At 43.1% G+C, this 16,591-nt stretch overlaps 1 protein-coding gene across 4 annotated transcripts in view; it reads right to left on the reverse strand.

Annotated features, from left to right (window-relative positions):
- The window catches only part of LOC121372619, a 77,730-nt gene that overhangs the window by 40,694 nt on the left and 20,445 nt on the right, over nucleotides 1-16,591 (reverse strand). For 2 of the 4 annotated variants that reach the window (XM_041499064.1, XM_041499047.1), the window contains exon 1: nucleotides 675-939. The exons of 1 other annotated variant lie outside the window; for it this stretch is intronic. The gene's annotated coding sequence lies outside the window, so the exon portion shown is untranslated. Of the gene's footprint in view, nucleotides 1-674; nucleotides 940-16,591 lie in introns of those variants that run through there. One more of the 4 variants, XM_041499073.1, reaches the window with a different exon arrangement.

Consider the following 16,591-nt stretch of genomic DNA (forward strand, 5'->3'; position numbering starts at 1 on the left):
ACCATCGCATCGCATAGCATAGCATAGCTCAGTATAGCATAGCATAGTTTATCTCATATCACAGCATAGCTCAGTAGAGCGTAGCATAGCGTAGCACAGCATCGCGTAGCCTAGCATAGCATAGCATAGCATTTCATAGCATAGCACAGCATAGCATAGCATAGCATAGCATAACAGCATTTCAAAGCTCAATGTAGCACGGCATACCAATACATACGTGACGTGGCGTGACGTGACGTGACGTGACGCAACTTAACGTAACGTAACGTAACGTAGCACACATTCTTTTTTTTTCTTTTTTCTTTTTAAAACTGTGATTTAATGTTTTCATGCCATCGCATCTCATAGCATAGCATAGCTCATTATAGCATAGCGCAACATAGTATAGCTAATTCTCGTATCATAGCATAGCTCAGTGTAGTGTAGCGTAGCATAGCGTAGCGCAGAATCGCATAGCATAGTATAGCACAGTATTCCATAACATAGTATAGCATTTCATAGCATAGTATAGCACAGCATAGCATAACATAGCATTTCATAGCTCATTATAGCACGGCATACCAATGCATACCATACCATTCCATAAAGTATCATAACATAACGCAACGTGACGTAACACAAGAAAACATAGGCTAAATGAGTAACACTACATGTATTCTTTAAAAGTGACTTACGTCTAAATCGTATGTCGTGTCCAATAATATAGTCCGAACTCCCATACCAGAAACTCACGTGTAAACTGAACAGACACACAGTGCAATGGAACAGCGTTGTCACACACACAGTCACAACAAATCACCCCAGCGTCTTGAAATTACCACGTCGCTCGGTTGACAGCAGTGGGGCTCATTGTTCAAAAAGCCAGTTGTTCACTGACGCTCTTCGTTGTCGACCTGGGTGTCAGAAAGCCACCATGCTCCGGATCTCTTCCTCGTGTGACTCTGGCCTTCTGTGCGGATCCGGTTTATAACGCGGTTAGCGGTGCCGACAGATCGATGCTTTAATAACGCTAGAACAGTCGGTTGTTGTTGTAATTCTCGATTTGATTAAGCGTGAAACGTGGTCGTCCACGCGGTTGCAGCGCTCCGGGCCAAGAGATGCTTTTCTATCGATCAATTTGTCAACACCTAATGAAGACGACTTTGACATTATAAATAAGTCTTGGCGCAGTTGGGATTTCAAGGTGGGTTGCAGAATGCCGCGCTAGTATTGCAGTGCGATGTAAAGGAGGTGAGATGCAGCGAGTTAGATGTTTTGTGAAAGGAATCTTTTGTGTTCTTGAAAATAGATTTCCTTTCAAAGATTTGCGTGTACAGATTTGGAAATACATTATGTCTTTGTACTTTTCGTCTTTTATTCCTCATCTTCTTCTACTTTTTGTCTCTTAAAACACATTATCTTCTTCTTCTTCTTTTCTTCTTCTTCTTCTTTATCCTCTTCTTCTAGTGTGGTTGCTACACTTCCCTTTGAAAAAGGATCAACAATTTTCAGTTCTTTCGGTGACATTTTCAGGAATACGATTTACCGCCCATATCCCCAGTCACACCCCGTCCTAAACATTATGAGGAATTTATTTCCCCCACCCCGCCCTTTTTTACTTCTATTTAACTTCTTCTCGTTGTTCTTCTTCGTCTTCTTCTTCACACCTGGCGAGTTGTTTTTGCTTTGAGGTTCTTTTTCCCTTAACACCCTCGACTGACTGCTGCAGTGTATAAATACTGAAAGTTCATGGCATTCAATATTGACTTGGATGGATTTCCCCAAATACCAAATTCCAACACTTCTAAGCATTTTGAGGAGTCTAATTTTCTCCACTTCCCCCTCCTTCTTTTTTCATTATTGCCAGTCTAGTTTTGTTTTGATTTTGTTTGTACATCCAATTAAGGTTTAAACATGCTGGTCACACACCTCAGCTATCTGGGCTGTCTGTCCATGACAGTGGGTTAGTTGTTAGTTGTTAGTGAGAGAGAAGAGGGTGTAGTGGCCCTTCACCTACCCACAGTCGTTAAAACTCGCCCTGGGTGGTAGCCGATGCCGGGCTGCGAACCCAGTACCTACAAGCCTCATGTCCGAAGGTTTAACCACGACACCACCGAGGCCGGTATTACGTACAGTCCCAGGGCCCCGTTCCACGAAGTGCTCTTAGCGTTACAATCACCTTAATTGCATTAGGTAGTTATGAACTTAAGGTGATCTTACGCTAAGATCGCTTCGTGGAACGGGAAGTTACAAGGTGGTGATTACAGTTAACGGCCTTGGTGGCGTAGTGGTTAAGCCATCGGAATTCAGGCTGGTAGGTAAAGGGTTCGCAGCCCGGTACCGGCTCCAACCCAGAGCGAGTTCTTAAGGGCTCAATGGGTACGTGTAAGATCACTACACCCTCTACTTTCTCAGTAACCACTAAGCAATTAACAACTAACCTACTGACCTGGACAGACAGCCCAGATGAGCTGTGTGCCCAGGACAATAAGTTAAAATGAAATGGTGACAATTCTTCTTCTTTCTTCTTTGTCATTGTTTTGAACATTAATTACTGGGCCGTAACCGAAAAAAGTCGATCAAAACAAATTTCAAACCCTTATTTTTGTCTACCTGGGAGCAAGACGTAGCTCAGTGGTAAAGCGCTCGCTTGATGCGCGGTCGGTTTGGGATCGATTCCCGTCAGTGGGCCCATTGGGCTATTTCTCGCTTCAGCCAGTGCACCACGACTGGTATATCAAAGGCCATGGTATGTACAACCCTGTCTGTGGGATGATGCATATAAAAAAATCCCTTGCTGTTAATCAAAAAGAGTAGCCAATGAAATGGTGACAGCGGGTTTCCTCCTTCAATATCTGTGTGGTCCTCTAACATACGTCAGACGCCATATTATAACCGTAAATAAAATATGTTGAGTGCGTCGTTAAATAAAACTTTTCCTTCCTTTTAGTCTAGCTAGAGTAAACCTGACTGTAACCCTATTCGTATTTCTTCCGCAGCCATCACCATCATTAGTTGTTTCAGATCATGATCTACTCTGATTTTATTCTTTTGTTCATCTTCTTTTCTTTTTCTTTTTTTTTATCTCTGTCTTCGTCTCGTTTTAACGAACCTTTATCTTGGAATTTTTACAGTGAATAGTAACAATTAATCAATGATTTTTGTCGGTGTTCACAACAACGTGCATACATGATTGATTAAGTGGGGTACAATGACTTTTCAAGATGACATACATATAAGTACATTCGTGGATCCGGTAAACACGTTGTCTATCTTTCTTTATCTCGATCACTCTGTCTCTCTCTCTCTCTCGCTCTCTCTCTCTCTCTCTCTCTCTCTCTCTCTCTCTCTCTCTCTCTCTCTCTCTCTCTCTCTCTCTCTCTCTCTCTGCATATATCTGTGTGTGTGTGTGTGTGCGTGTGTGTGCCCGGTTGCGTACATGCGCACACGCGTGTGTCATTTCTCTCTCTGCGTGAGTTTGTGTGCGCGTTTGTCTGTGTGTGCGTGCTTGTGTGTCATCTTTCTCCCTCTGACTTTCGTTCTCTCTCTCTGTCTCTGTGAGTGTGTGCGCTCGTGTTTGTGTGTGCGTGCGTGCGCGCGTGTGTGTCATCTTTCTGTCTGTCTGTGTGTCGGTCTGTCTCTGTCTCTGTCTCTGTCTCTGTCTCTGTCTCTCTCTCTCTCTCTCTCTCTCTCTCTCTCTCTCTCTCTCTCTCTCTCTCTCTCTCTCTCTCTCTCTCTCTCTCTCTCTCTCTCTCTCTCTCTCTCTCTCTCTTCTCTCTCTCTCTCTCTCTCTCTCTCGTGCGGGCACACACTTACAACCTGCCTTCATTTAGTAAACACCGCTGCACAGCCGACATTGTTCGAGTCGGTTGACACCAAATTGACAACTGTTAAACTTTCCTCACACTCACTTTGTCAAACCGAATCTAATCAGTGACGGGTCTGGAACGCTTCAGACTCCTCTCTTCACCAATAATGTCTCTCGTCTTCCACTTCTCAGTCATAAATTATATATATTATGTTTCCTGGAGAGCTGTAGAGCTGTAACGATACGGGAGGTCGCGATACGATACGTATCCCGATATCTGGGTCGCGATACTTAACTTTCATATCAATCATCGATAATTAAACTGTTTAGTTCAAGTTTATGAAACATGAGAACCATGAGAACCTCAATCAAAATTTAAAACATGATACAAGCTGTATTACAGGATAGTTTTGTTATCACCTGACAATAAAATGAAATTACGTTTTCATTACTCTACTGTGCATGTTTGTAAGTTCATAAGTTTCTGCCTCAACTTTTGTTTTACCAAAACTTACCAAAACATGAATGCATCGTATTGTATCGCGATACAGCTGTCCTGAATCGATTAATCAAATCGATACTGTATCGCCGTACCGTTACACCTCTAGTTTTCCGTAAGAAGGTAATGTCCGTGCCTGAATATGTGCTGTCCTGTCTGCTAGAATATGCATAATGTGCATTAGTGAAAAATGTTATAGAGGGGTGTTTGGTACTCTATAAATGGTGTGTTTATGTTTTGCAATATTTTGCACAGGGATATATATATACACACACACGCAAACACACAGAGAGGGAGAGAGAGGGAGAGAGAGAGAGAGAGAGAGAGAGAGAGAGAGAGAGAGAGAGAGAGAGAGAGAGAGAGAGAGAGAGAGAGAGAGAGAGAGAGAGAGAGAGAGAGAGAGAGAGAGAGAGAGACTGGGTGGGACAGAGCGAAAAAATTAAAATAATTGACCTACTATTTTGTTGACACCTTAGCACATTTTAAACCATAGCTATTTTACGTCTAAAACAATATTGTTATTTCGACACATGGTCGAGAGAAACCGAGAGAGGGCATCCTTCTTCTTCCACATAGCCTTCTAGCGGTAAAACAACGAGGGATATTTTATAGTCACTTTTCCAAAGACAAGACAGCACACACCAAGGACTCTGATATATCAATTGTCAAAACACTGGATGTGACGGGGAGGGGGACCCGAGTCCGTAGATGGCGATCGATCTTGTAACCCACTGCACCTCAGGCGAGCCAGCAACCGCTTAGCTACGTCCCGTCCTAAAAAAAAACTAATGCCGAGATTGCTGCTTTAAGATGGTGGCATGGAGACAATGACAGCCTGTAACCACAGAAGATCAGTTTGGTAGTTATTACGTGGTAAATGGCAATCAGTGGGGCAGAATCATAAACCGATAATCGTTACCAGGGAAATTGCGGCGGAAAGTCATTCCGAGAGTCTGGCTTCACTGAACAGCGCTTCAGCCTGTAGCAATTTAAAAAGCCAACAAAATTACATAAAAAGGAAATTCAACATGGTAATGAGGCTGGTGGTGGTGGTGATGATGATAGTGGTGATGATGATGATGATGATGATGATGATGATGATAGTGGTGGTAGTGAAGGCGATGCTGCGTTCATATTTAACATGATGGTAATAAGGATATGGGTGGTGATGATGGTGATGATGATGATGATGATGATGATGGTGATGATGATGGTGATGATGATGATGGTGATGTGGTGATGATGATGGTGATGATGGTGATGATGATGGTGATGATGATGGCAATGGTGATGGTGATGATGGTGTGTTGTTGGTAATAATGGTAATGGTAGAGATGATGGTGAATCGTCAGGGACATGAGCGTTAATTAATCTCCAGATGGTTATGGGTGCTGAACTAATCTGTACACTTAGAAATAAATATCACATGACTAGAAAGGCACGGGTACAGGGTAGGTTTTGGAGGTTTAATCCCCCCCCCCCTCCCCAACCCCACCCTGCTGATAGCGAATTTTCTTGTGGCTCTTTTTTTTTTTTAAATATAATTTCCGTATGAGCCTGATTTTACCCCTTCCCCCTAGCAAGTTCGTTCGCCAGTCTGCCCTGCACCCTGCATAAATTCCGGTGCATGCGCCTGTTAGATGTGAAAAATAGGCTACGTTTTTGGACAGAACATATCAACAGATGTTGTAAGATGGCCAAACGTACCTTTTAAAGGCGCACACTCTAGTTTGAACCCGTAAAAAATGGACACTAAGTTTAGTTAAGTTACAAACCTGTTACACATTTGGATAACGTTACAAGAGAGTGAAACAAGAGTCTGTGAAGTTGAAACGGTGACATACCGTTAAACATGGACTAAAACTCGACTCCATAACTGTTACTTCTCCGACGCACGTGCGTTTTTAAAAATATAAAAATGTATTTTCTGGTACATGTATTACAAACATCAGGATGACTACAAAAACTTCGGTTCTACGGAAATTTATAATCTAAACAATAAAATATAGGTAATGTTTGATTTCACTGATCATAAACGGTCTAATAGTGAAAAATATGCTGTAGTGTTTAAAAACTAGGGTCTGTCTCTTTAATGCACCATAATCAGGATAACCAGCGTTTTGAGCGTCCAAATCACACAAGGCACAAGCCTAAGTCTTAAAGCTGGTAGATACTGGGTTCACACCCCATTATCGGCTTTCACCCAGAGCGAGTTTTAACGACTCAGTGGGTAGATGTAAGGCCACTACACCGATTACTATCTCAATAACCACTAACTGGGAACTGGCAACTCGTTTAACGTGCCCATATCCATTGAAGGTTCAGGCACGCCCATCCCAGACTTAATCTCTGACTTTGCCGGTGATTAATTCCGGTACAGAAGGACTTAACAACTAACAACTAACCCAGGCCAGGTCTGGTTCTTATAAAACTCGAGACACTAATAGTGGTACACTGGCTGGAACGAGAAATAGCCCAATGGGCCCACCGACGGGGATCGATCCCACACCGACCGCGCATCAAGCGAGCGCTTTACAACCGGGCTACGTTCCGCCCCAGGCTTAAAGGAAGGAACTGTTTTATTTAACGACGCATTCAACACATTTTATTTACGGTTATATGGCGTAGGACATAATATGGTTAAGGACCACAGATATTGAGAAAGGAAACCCGCTGTCGCCAGTTCATGGTCTACTCTTTTCGATTAGCAGCAAGGGGATCTTTTATGTGCACCATTCCACATATCACGGCCTTTGATATACCAGTCGTGGTGCACTGGCTGGAGTGTGAAATATCCCAAATGGGCCCACCGACGGGGATCGATCCCACACCGGCCGCGCATCAAGCGAGCGCTTTACCACCGGGCTACGTCCCACCCTCCAGGTTTAAAGGCGCCAGCTGGTTGACTTTATTTAGAGGGACGGGTTCCCTGGGACCCACTCCCTGGATCAGCCGCTGAGTTATACGGTAAATTATGGGACACGATATTGTGGCTTAAATGTGCCATCTGGTTGAATATGTTTAGAGGGACAGGTGTCCTGGTTCCCACTCCCTGGATCAGCCGCTGAGTTATACGGTAAATTATGGGACACGATATTGTGGCTTAAATGTGCCATCTGGTTGAATATGTTTAGAGGGACAGGTGTCCTGGTTCCCACTCCCTGGATCCGCCGCTGAGTTATACGGTAAATTATGGGACACGATATTGTGGCTTAAAGGTGCCATTGTGGCTTAAAGGTGCCATCTCGTTGATTCACCAAGACAATGAAAACTGCGGAACCATAAACCAATTTAACCTTCGCTGCTGACATTTCCGTGGATTAGTTTACTCGCATGACACACAAAGCGCAGCGTAATAGAATCGTCCGTATTACACCCTTTTTCATCATGACATTCTTGTTAATCAATATGTTAATCACAGTGAAAGAATGTTCTCAGTTCCATTAACGGCAACTTCAAATTTCACTCCGAGCCGTGGTCTCGACTTCCTGACTTGTGATAATCGTTTATTAGTTTTAGAGAAAAGGAAAGGAAGGGAAGGTTTGTTTAACGACATCCCAGCATATCATAACAGATAGCAGTGGCGTAGCGGGTGGGGGGGGGGGGGGGGGGGGCATGCCGCCGACTCTCCCCCACCCCAATCAAAACTTTGTTTCTTATTTGTTTTACTGTATTAAATTTTATAAAACCATGCATTCATACATGCATACATACATACATACATACATACATACATACATACATACATACATACATACATACATACATGGATGCATTAATATATACATCCATCCATCCATCCATCCATCCATCCATCCATCCACACATCCACACATGCATCCATACATCCATACATAAATCAGGGCCGTAGCCAGGATTTTTTTGTGGGGGGAGCTGGGGGAGGGCGGGGGGGGGGGGGGGGGCAGATAAATTCTTGGAATGGAAGAGGGTCCAGGGGCATGATCCACGAAATTTTGAAATCTAACGGCTCTCAAATATCATTTTACAGCCATTTCAGGGAGGCTGCATATTTAAAACGTCAATATCAATAACCAGTAAATAGTCACGACGGTTCTTTGAAGCACAAACCGGCCTCGGTGGCGTCGTGGTTAGTCCATCGGTCTGCAGGCTGGTAGGTACTGGGTTCGGATCCCAGTCGAGGCATGGGATTTTTAATCCAGATACCGACTCCAAACCCTGAGTGAGTGCTCCGCAAGGCTCAATGGGTAGGTGTAAACCACTTGCACCGACCAGTGATCCATAACTGGTTCAACAAAGGCCATGATTTGTGCTATCCTGTCTGTGGAAAGCGCAAATAAAAGATCCCTTGCTGCTAATCGGAAAGAGTAGCCCATGTAGTGGCGACAGCGGGTTTCCTCTCAAAATCTGTGTGGTCCTTAACCATATGTCTGACGCCATATAACAGTAAATAAAATGTGTTGAGTGCGTCATTAATTAAAACATTTCTTTCTTTCTTTGAAGCACAACTGTCTGTACTTTCAGCCATGATCGAGTTGGTCATTTGGTTGTAAATTCCGCTGTTGTCTTCTTTGGAGCACCGCAGGAACTGCGTTCGTGATTGATTTTACGAACGTATTATTATATACAATTATTTCATAACTAGGTAAATTAAACCTATATCAGGGCAAAATATTTCACGCGAATCGCCGTTCTGTTCGCGTGTCGGTTACGCAAAATTAAATTTACGCGAACCGCAAATCGGTTACGTCATGATCTGTAAACGTTCATAAATTAAAACTTGCAAACTTCACGATTACAGGAAGTTTATTCATGCAGACATACTACTGGTATTCCGACAAATGTTTTAGACTGATTTTTAGATACTTGATGCGCAGCAAACCAGTAAACAACGTTATATTGCAACAGTTGTAACTTGCGACCAGTCTACAGTTTTAAATTTTTTTTAAAGAAATGTGCTCGGACCGCTTGTAGACATACTATTGGATTGGCTATAATTTTACATATGTTAAAAACAGTTTTAACGTAAATAGGAATCCAAAAGTGTCACAAAAATTGAACAATACTAACATCGCATAATGAGCTTTAAAAAACCCACATTTGGAACGTCACTGTAGTATATAAGTACCATCGATGAAGTGAAAGTAGCATAGCCACCGCAAATCGCAAAAAGGAATCCCTACAAATGAGTATTTATCCATTTCAAAGGCATAGCGCTCATTACGCACAGTACGTAATGCAAAAACAAAATCCGGGAATAGGTCGAGGCTGTCTGTAATTGTTCTATAAAATATCCTCTTAAAATTAATTCGAATTTTTTTTTTTTTAAATGCATCTACAGGCGTCCTGAGTTTCTAAATTTTCACAGAGGGAGGCCCCCCGAATCCCCCCGCTCGGGCACGCCTTTGGCGTGCGTAATTCTAAGACAATTTCTGGCTACGCCCCTGTATTTTGTTTCAGTACTGGGGCTAATATTCAGTTCTTTTATAATATTATTAACTTTAGCAAGCATTAAAGACATTTTTTTTTTTTTTTTTTAAATGTTTTCTTTTGTATTTGTTTTAACTTTGTTTCAGCTAAAAACTATGTATTTAAAATATAATTTCAACGTAATTTTGAGGTAACCGATCAGATAACCCATGGGTTACGCAAATATAATTCACGTAACCGAACAATTGGTTACCTAGGTAAAAACCACGTGAACCGACTTCCGGTTACCTCAGATTTCGAAATATTGTCCCCTGCTATATACAGGTCATAGGCAAGCCAATTCATTAGTAGTTAATAGTCAAAAACTCCTTACACGGTTAAGGAGAGAATTTTCTTTAAGTTTCTATAATTTTTTCAGGATTTTGTTTCTGCGGGGCAACTGCCCCCTCCCCCCCCCCCCCCAGCTACGCCCCTGTTCATACATAGTGTGGGTTGCTCCCCTCCTCAACAGTGGTCCCCCCCCCCCATCAGTCTAAAATCCTAGCTACGCCAGTGTATCTTAATCTATGCTGGAGGGGGGGGGGGGGAGGGGGGTTGTGTTTAGCGTATTATGGTTATTGCGACAACAGAGCCGTATTCGGCCACAGATAGAGTTATCTTTTCAGTTTAGTTGACGTAACTACGGAAATATATCCGTAGAAGTAGTCTGCTGTTTTACTGTAATTATTTCATGTCAGAAGTAGGAACTATCAGACTGAAGTGGACAGGGGAGCGCATATAGCCTGTATGGCCACAGACCACAATTATTTACAATACATGTGTCTGTGTAGCGAGGGCGGGGCGTAGCCCAGTGGTAAAGCGCTCACACCTGATGGATCGACCACCGTTGGTATGTCCATTAGGCTATTTCTCGTTCCAGCCAATGTACCATTTAAAAAAAAAAAATGTTTAACAACAGCACTAAAGCACACTGATTGATTAATCATCGGCTATTGGATTTAAAACATTTGGTGATTTTTACATATAGTCTTAGAGAGGAAACCCGATAGTTTTCCATTATTAGCAAGGGATCTTTTAAATGTACCATCTCACATACAGGATAGCACATACCACGGCCTTTGATATATTTACGTCGTGGTGCACTGGCTGGAGCGAAAAATATCCCAATGGGCCCACCGACGGAGATCGATCCCAAACCGACCGCGCATCAAGCGATCGCTGTACCTCTTAGAAAAATGTATTCTAAATGAGTAAATACTACATGTTTGATATACTCGAGATAGTAGGGTTCCTTTACCTACTGTACAGTTGACAAGACTCCGAGATGACGTACCGATCGTCATGATGCTGAGCCGTTACGATCGCTAGAGACAATTCCTATGCATACAAAATGAATTATTCATTCCCCTTAAACAAAATATATAGATTCTGATCGATTGACGGTGTATGATTGAACGACAGCTCGGCGTAGTTCTTGCTTGCATAATGAACCAGATTTGAGGTAAATACTGAAAGAGTGAGACAGGAATGGTTGGGGGTAGGAGGAGAAAGGGAGAGGGAGAGAGAGAGAGAGAGAGAGAGAGAGAGAGAGAGAGAGAGAGAGAGAGAGAGAGAGAGAGAGAGAGAGAGAGAGAGAGAGAGAGAGAGAGAGAGAGAGAGAGAGAGAGAGAGAGAGAGAGAGAGAGAGAAAATAGACGGGGAAAGGGAGAGACAGACAGAGCCATGGATCCTACGACACATCACACCTCGTGCGAGTGCTCTGGCACCGAACTGTCCATAACACGACTTGGTAATATCTTGTTTGTCTGTCTGTCTGTCTCTGTCTGTCTCTCTCTCTCTCTCTCTCTCTCTCTCTCTCTCTCTCTCTCTCTCTCTCTCTCTCTCTCTCTCTCTCTCTCTCTCTCTCTCTCTCTCTCTCTCTCTCCCCCCCCCCTCTTAGCGCTAAGACTGCGTCGTGGAACGGGAGCACCAGACAGTGGTTAGTAAGAGAGAAGTCGGTGTAGTAGTGGTCTTACTACCCGCCCACCGAATCGTTAAGCTCGCTCCGGGTGGGAGCCAGCACCGGGATACGAACCTAGTCCCTACCAGACTAAGTCCGACAGTTTAACCACTACACCACCAATCCAATTTATAAGGCAGGTCAGGGGCCTAATTCACAAAGCTCTCTTAGGCTCTACTAGATAACAAAGCATCCTCTTTGCAAACCTTTTTACATTGCACTGCGAGATCGCAGAGTTGTAAGAGTTAAGTGAATTAGGCCCCTGGTCAGGTCAGGTCAGGTCAGGTCAGATCAGAGGGTTTTACGTGCACATTCAGAGCAAGCTGTTGTAGCGCACGCCCGTCAAGGGCGCAGGTGCCGTCCTCGGTCGGCTCTTCCGTCCAGGACAGGAACGGGGTGGGGTGGATGGGAGAGGAGACCGCCTGCACTGGTAGGTGCAAGAGAGCACCAGCAGTCCGACCGGAGTCGGTAACAGGCGGGGGGGGGTTTGGATGATGGTTTTGGTGCTATGGAATTTGGACTGTCTCGTAGGATTAAGAAGGAAAGAAATGTTTTATTTAACGACGCACTCAACACATTTTATTGACGGTTATATGGCGCCAGACATATGGTTAAGTCCCGTAGGATTAATGCCAAAGGGAAATAAGGCCTGTAGTCTACGCTCGCCTTAAATTCCCCAAGACCGGCCTCGGTGGTGTAGTGGTTAGGCCATCGGACTGGTAGGCTGGTAGGTACAGGGTTCGCAGCCCGGTATCGGCTCCAACGCAGAGCGAGTTCTTAAGAAGTGTAAGGCCATTACACACTCTTCTCTCTCACTAACCACTAACCAACTAACAACTAACCCACTGCCCTGGACAGACAGCCCAAATAGCTGAGGTGTGTTCCCAGGACAGCGTGCTTGAACCTTAATTGGATGTAAGCACGAACATAAGGAAAGAAGGAAGGAAATGTTTTATTTAACGACGCACTCAACACATTTTATTTACGGTTATATGGCGTCGGACATATGGTTAAGGACCACGCAGATATTGAGAGAGGAAACCCGCAGTCGCCACTTCATGGGCTACTCTTCCGCACGGACATAAGTTGAAATAAAATGAAAAATTCCCCCAAGCCTCTATCTTTTTCAGTTCAGGACGTGTTGTGCGCGCGTGTGATTTATTGATGACACGATGCAGTCATTGGGTTATGTATTCGGTGGGTCATTAAAGAACATCCCGATATTGGGTTTTGTCACGCACTGCCCAGAAACCTAAGGTTCCCATTGGACGGCCCGATTTCTCAATGGAAAAAAAATAAAGAGTGAAAGATTTAATCGACGGTCTTCAGGGAAACAGGTCATCGGAACCTTCAATCAGATATCACAACAGAGCAAATTATCTTCTTTATGGTTGTTGGGTTTTGGGGTTTTTTTTAAATGTATTTCTTTTTTAATATTTTTCAACCTAATTTCTAAGATGTGCCTGAATGACAGAGCTGTACCAGGAAGTGCTAAAATTTAAAAAAAAACAAAAACAAAAAAACAAACACCCACCCACCATACCGCTAAAGCACATTGATTGATTAATAATCGGCTATTAGAATGAATGAATGAATGAATGAATGAATGAATGAATGAATGATTGAATGAATGAATGAATGAATGAATGAATGAATGAATAAATGAAAGAATGAATGGGTGTTTAACGACACCCCAGCACAAAAATACACATCGGCTATTGGGTGTCAAAAAAGGTAAAAGCCGCTATTGGATACCAAACATTTGGTAATTTCAACATATAGTCTTAGAGAAGAAACCCGTTACATTTCTTTTTCAATTGTAGCAAGGGGTGTTTTATAAGCACCAACCCATAGACAGGATAGCACATATCACGGCCTTTCATATACCAGTCGTGGTGCAGTGGCTGGAACGAGAAATAGCCCAATGGGCCCACCGACGGGGATCGATCCGAGACTCACTGCGTGTCAGGCGAGCGCTTTACCGCAGGGCTACATCCCGCCTCTAAAAGATCAAATAGCCATGGTCCTGTTCCACGACTGGCATTTCACAGGTCGTGTTGTTTCTGAGGATGAGCACATTGATTTATTAATTATCGGCTATTGGTTGTCAAACATTTGGTAATTTTGACATTTAGTCTTAGAGAGGAAACACGCTACACGTTTCCATTAGTAGCAATGGATCTTTTATAAGCACCAACCCACAGACAGGATAGCACATACCACGGCCTTTGTTATATACTAGTCGTGGTGCACTGGCTGGAACGTGAAATAGCCCGATGGGCCCACCGACGAGGATCGATCCCAGACCGACCGCGCATCAAGCGAGCGCTTTACCACTGGTCTACGTCCCGTCCTCGCCTCTAAAAGGTCAAAGTGCATGGTCATGCTACACGACTGGTATTTCACAGGTTGTGTTGTTTTTGAGGAAGGTGCACACAGTCGGCTTTCTTAGGACTTAATAGGATCAGCCTGGATCTAGCTTAGTTGATAAAGTGCGGGCCTGAATTGCTTGCGTTGTAGGATCGAACCGCCTCAGGGGAGCCAATTCTCTGATTTGGGTTATTCCCGTCCCAACCAGTGCGCCTATCAAATATCAAAAGCCTTGACCTGAGCTTTTCTGACTATGGTACAATGCATAACAAAGATGCCTTGGTGCTAATGGAAAATTAAAAAATGTAGCTGGTTTCCTCTAAGACAGTAAAGCAAGACGTAGCCCAGTGGTAAAGCGCTCGCCTGATGCGCGGTCGGTCTAGGATCGATCCCCAGTGGTGGGCCCATTAGGCTATTTCTTATTCCAGCCAGTGCAGCACGACTGGTATATCAAAGCCGTGGTATGTGATACCCTGTCTGTGGGACAGTGCATATGAAAGATCACTTGCTAGCGATGGAAAAAAATGTAGCGGGTTTCCTCTCTAAGACAATTTGTCAGAATTACTATATATCTGACATCCAATAGCCGTTTTCTAATAAATCAATGTGCTCTAGTGGGGTCGTTAAACAAACCAAACTTTAACGTTTTCTTTCAGACAGCAGCCTACGTGTTAAAATTTAACAAATGTTAACATCCAATAGCCGATGGTTAAATCATTTGGTATATTGCACAAAACAAATTAAAATAAACAAATTAATTTGTTTTAATTGACTAAACAAACAAAAGAACAAAGGAACAAATAAATAAATAAATAAATAAATGCACTGAACTTATATGCCACCCCTAAAATGGTCATTGCAAATATACTGCATGAAATGTATGTATGTATGTATGTATGTATGTATGTATGTATGTATGTATGATGTATGTATGTATGTATGTATCTATATTAACCGGCCTCGGTGGCGCAGAGGTTAAGCCATCGGACTGCAGAGCGAGTTCTTAAGGGTTCAATGGGTAGGTGTAAGGCCACGACACCCTCTTCTCTCTCACTAACCACTAACTAACTAACAACTAACCCACTGTCCTGATAACTGAGGTGTGTCCCCAAGACATTCTGATACTGTTTTCTAGAGGAAACCCGCTATCGCCACATAGGCTACTCTTTTACGACAGGCAGCAAGGGATCTTTTATTTGCGCTTCCCACAGGCAGGATAGCACAAACCATGGCCTTTGTTGAACCAGTTATGGATCACTGGTCGGTGCAAGTGGTTACACCTACCCATTGAGACTTGCGGAGCACTCACTCAGGGTTTGGAGTCGGTATCTGGATTAAAAATCCCATGCCTCAACTGGGATCCGAACCCAGTACCCACCAGCCTGTAGACCGATGGCCTAACCACGACGCCACCGAAGCACTGAAGTCATGAGAAGTCGTCTAAGGAAAATGAAGCAAATGAAGTACGGTATTAAAGAAATGAAGTACGGTATTAAAGAAATGAAGTACGGTATTAAAGAAATAATACGGTATTAAAGAAATGAAGTACGGTATTAAAGAAATGAAGTACGGTATTAAAGAAATAATACGGTATTAAAGAAATAAAGTACGGTATTAAAGAAATAAAGTATGGTATTAAAGAAAAAAAGAAAGAGAAACATGCCAAAAGAAGACTAAAAAAAAAGAGAAGAAAAAAAAAACAAGAAGAAAGATAACTGCAAGCTCGGTGATCGGAAAAGAGTAATTATTGCCAAAGAGCAATTACTTAGACGGATCACATCGGATGAAGATGCTTTCTTCGGGAGCATATAGATTTTTTCAATCTTATGAGAGCTTCATTAGCCATTTCTATTTAACGCCATTTCCACCGTTAATACGACGTGAAGAACAGATTGCCAGAGGAGGAACTTTTTTATACGGAAACCTGACGCTTCAAAGATATAATTTTTGATGACGTCATTGCATTGTACTCCGCGGGTGTTCGTTCTCTTCTGTTTACAGGGAAGTAGGTTTTTGAGTGACAAAAATAGAGAACTACATACACAGGCGCACACGCGCACACACGCACAAACACACACATACAGACATACACAGACATACACACACACACACACACACACACACACACAGACATATATACACACACAGACACGCACATACAGACATATACACACATACACACATACAGACATATACAGAGAGAGAGAGAGAGAGAGAGAGAGAGAGAGAGAGAGAGAGAGAGAGAGAGAGAGAGAGAGAGAGAGAGAGAGAGAGAGAGAGAGAGATTTAGCACATTTTAATCTACGCCTATTTGGGAACTTTTTTGGGGGGTGGGGGAGCAGAGACGAAAACAGATACGAGATACTCTTAGCGAATAATAGTCATCTCGCGATACATGAAGTTACAAACAAAGTATCGAAAACATATGTCGATCGAAATTGTATGACGGTACAGCATACAACAGCAACAACAACAGAAAATAATATTAACTTTCAATTTACAACGATCTATACCGCCCGACCGGCCT

The sequence above is a fragment of the Gigantopelta aegis genome, chromosome 1, assembly GCF_016097555.1.
Source record: "Gigantopelta aegis isolate Gae_Host chromosome 1, Gae_host_genome, whole genome shotgun sequence".
Lineage (NCBI taxonomy): Eukaryota > Metazoa > Mollusca > Gastropoda > Neomphalida > Peltospiridae > Gigantopelta > Gigantopelta aegis.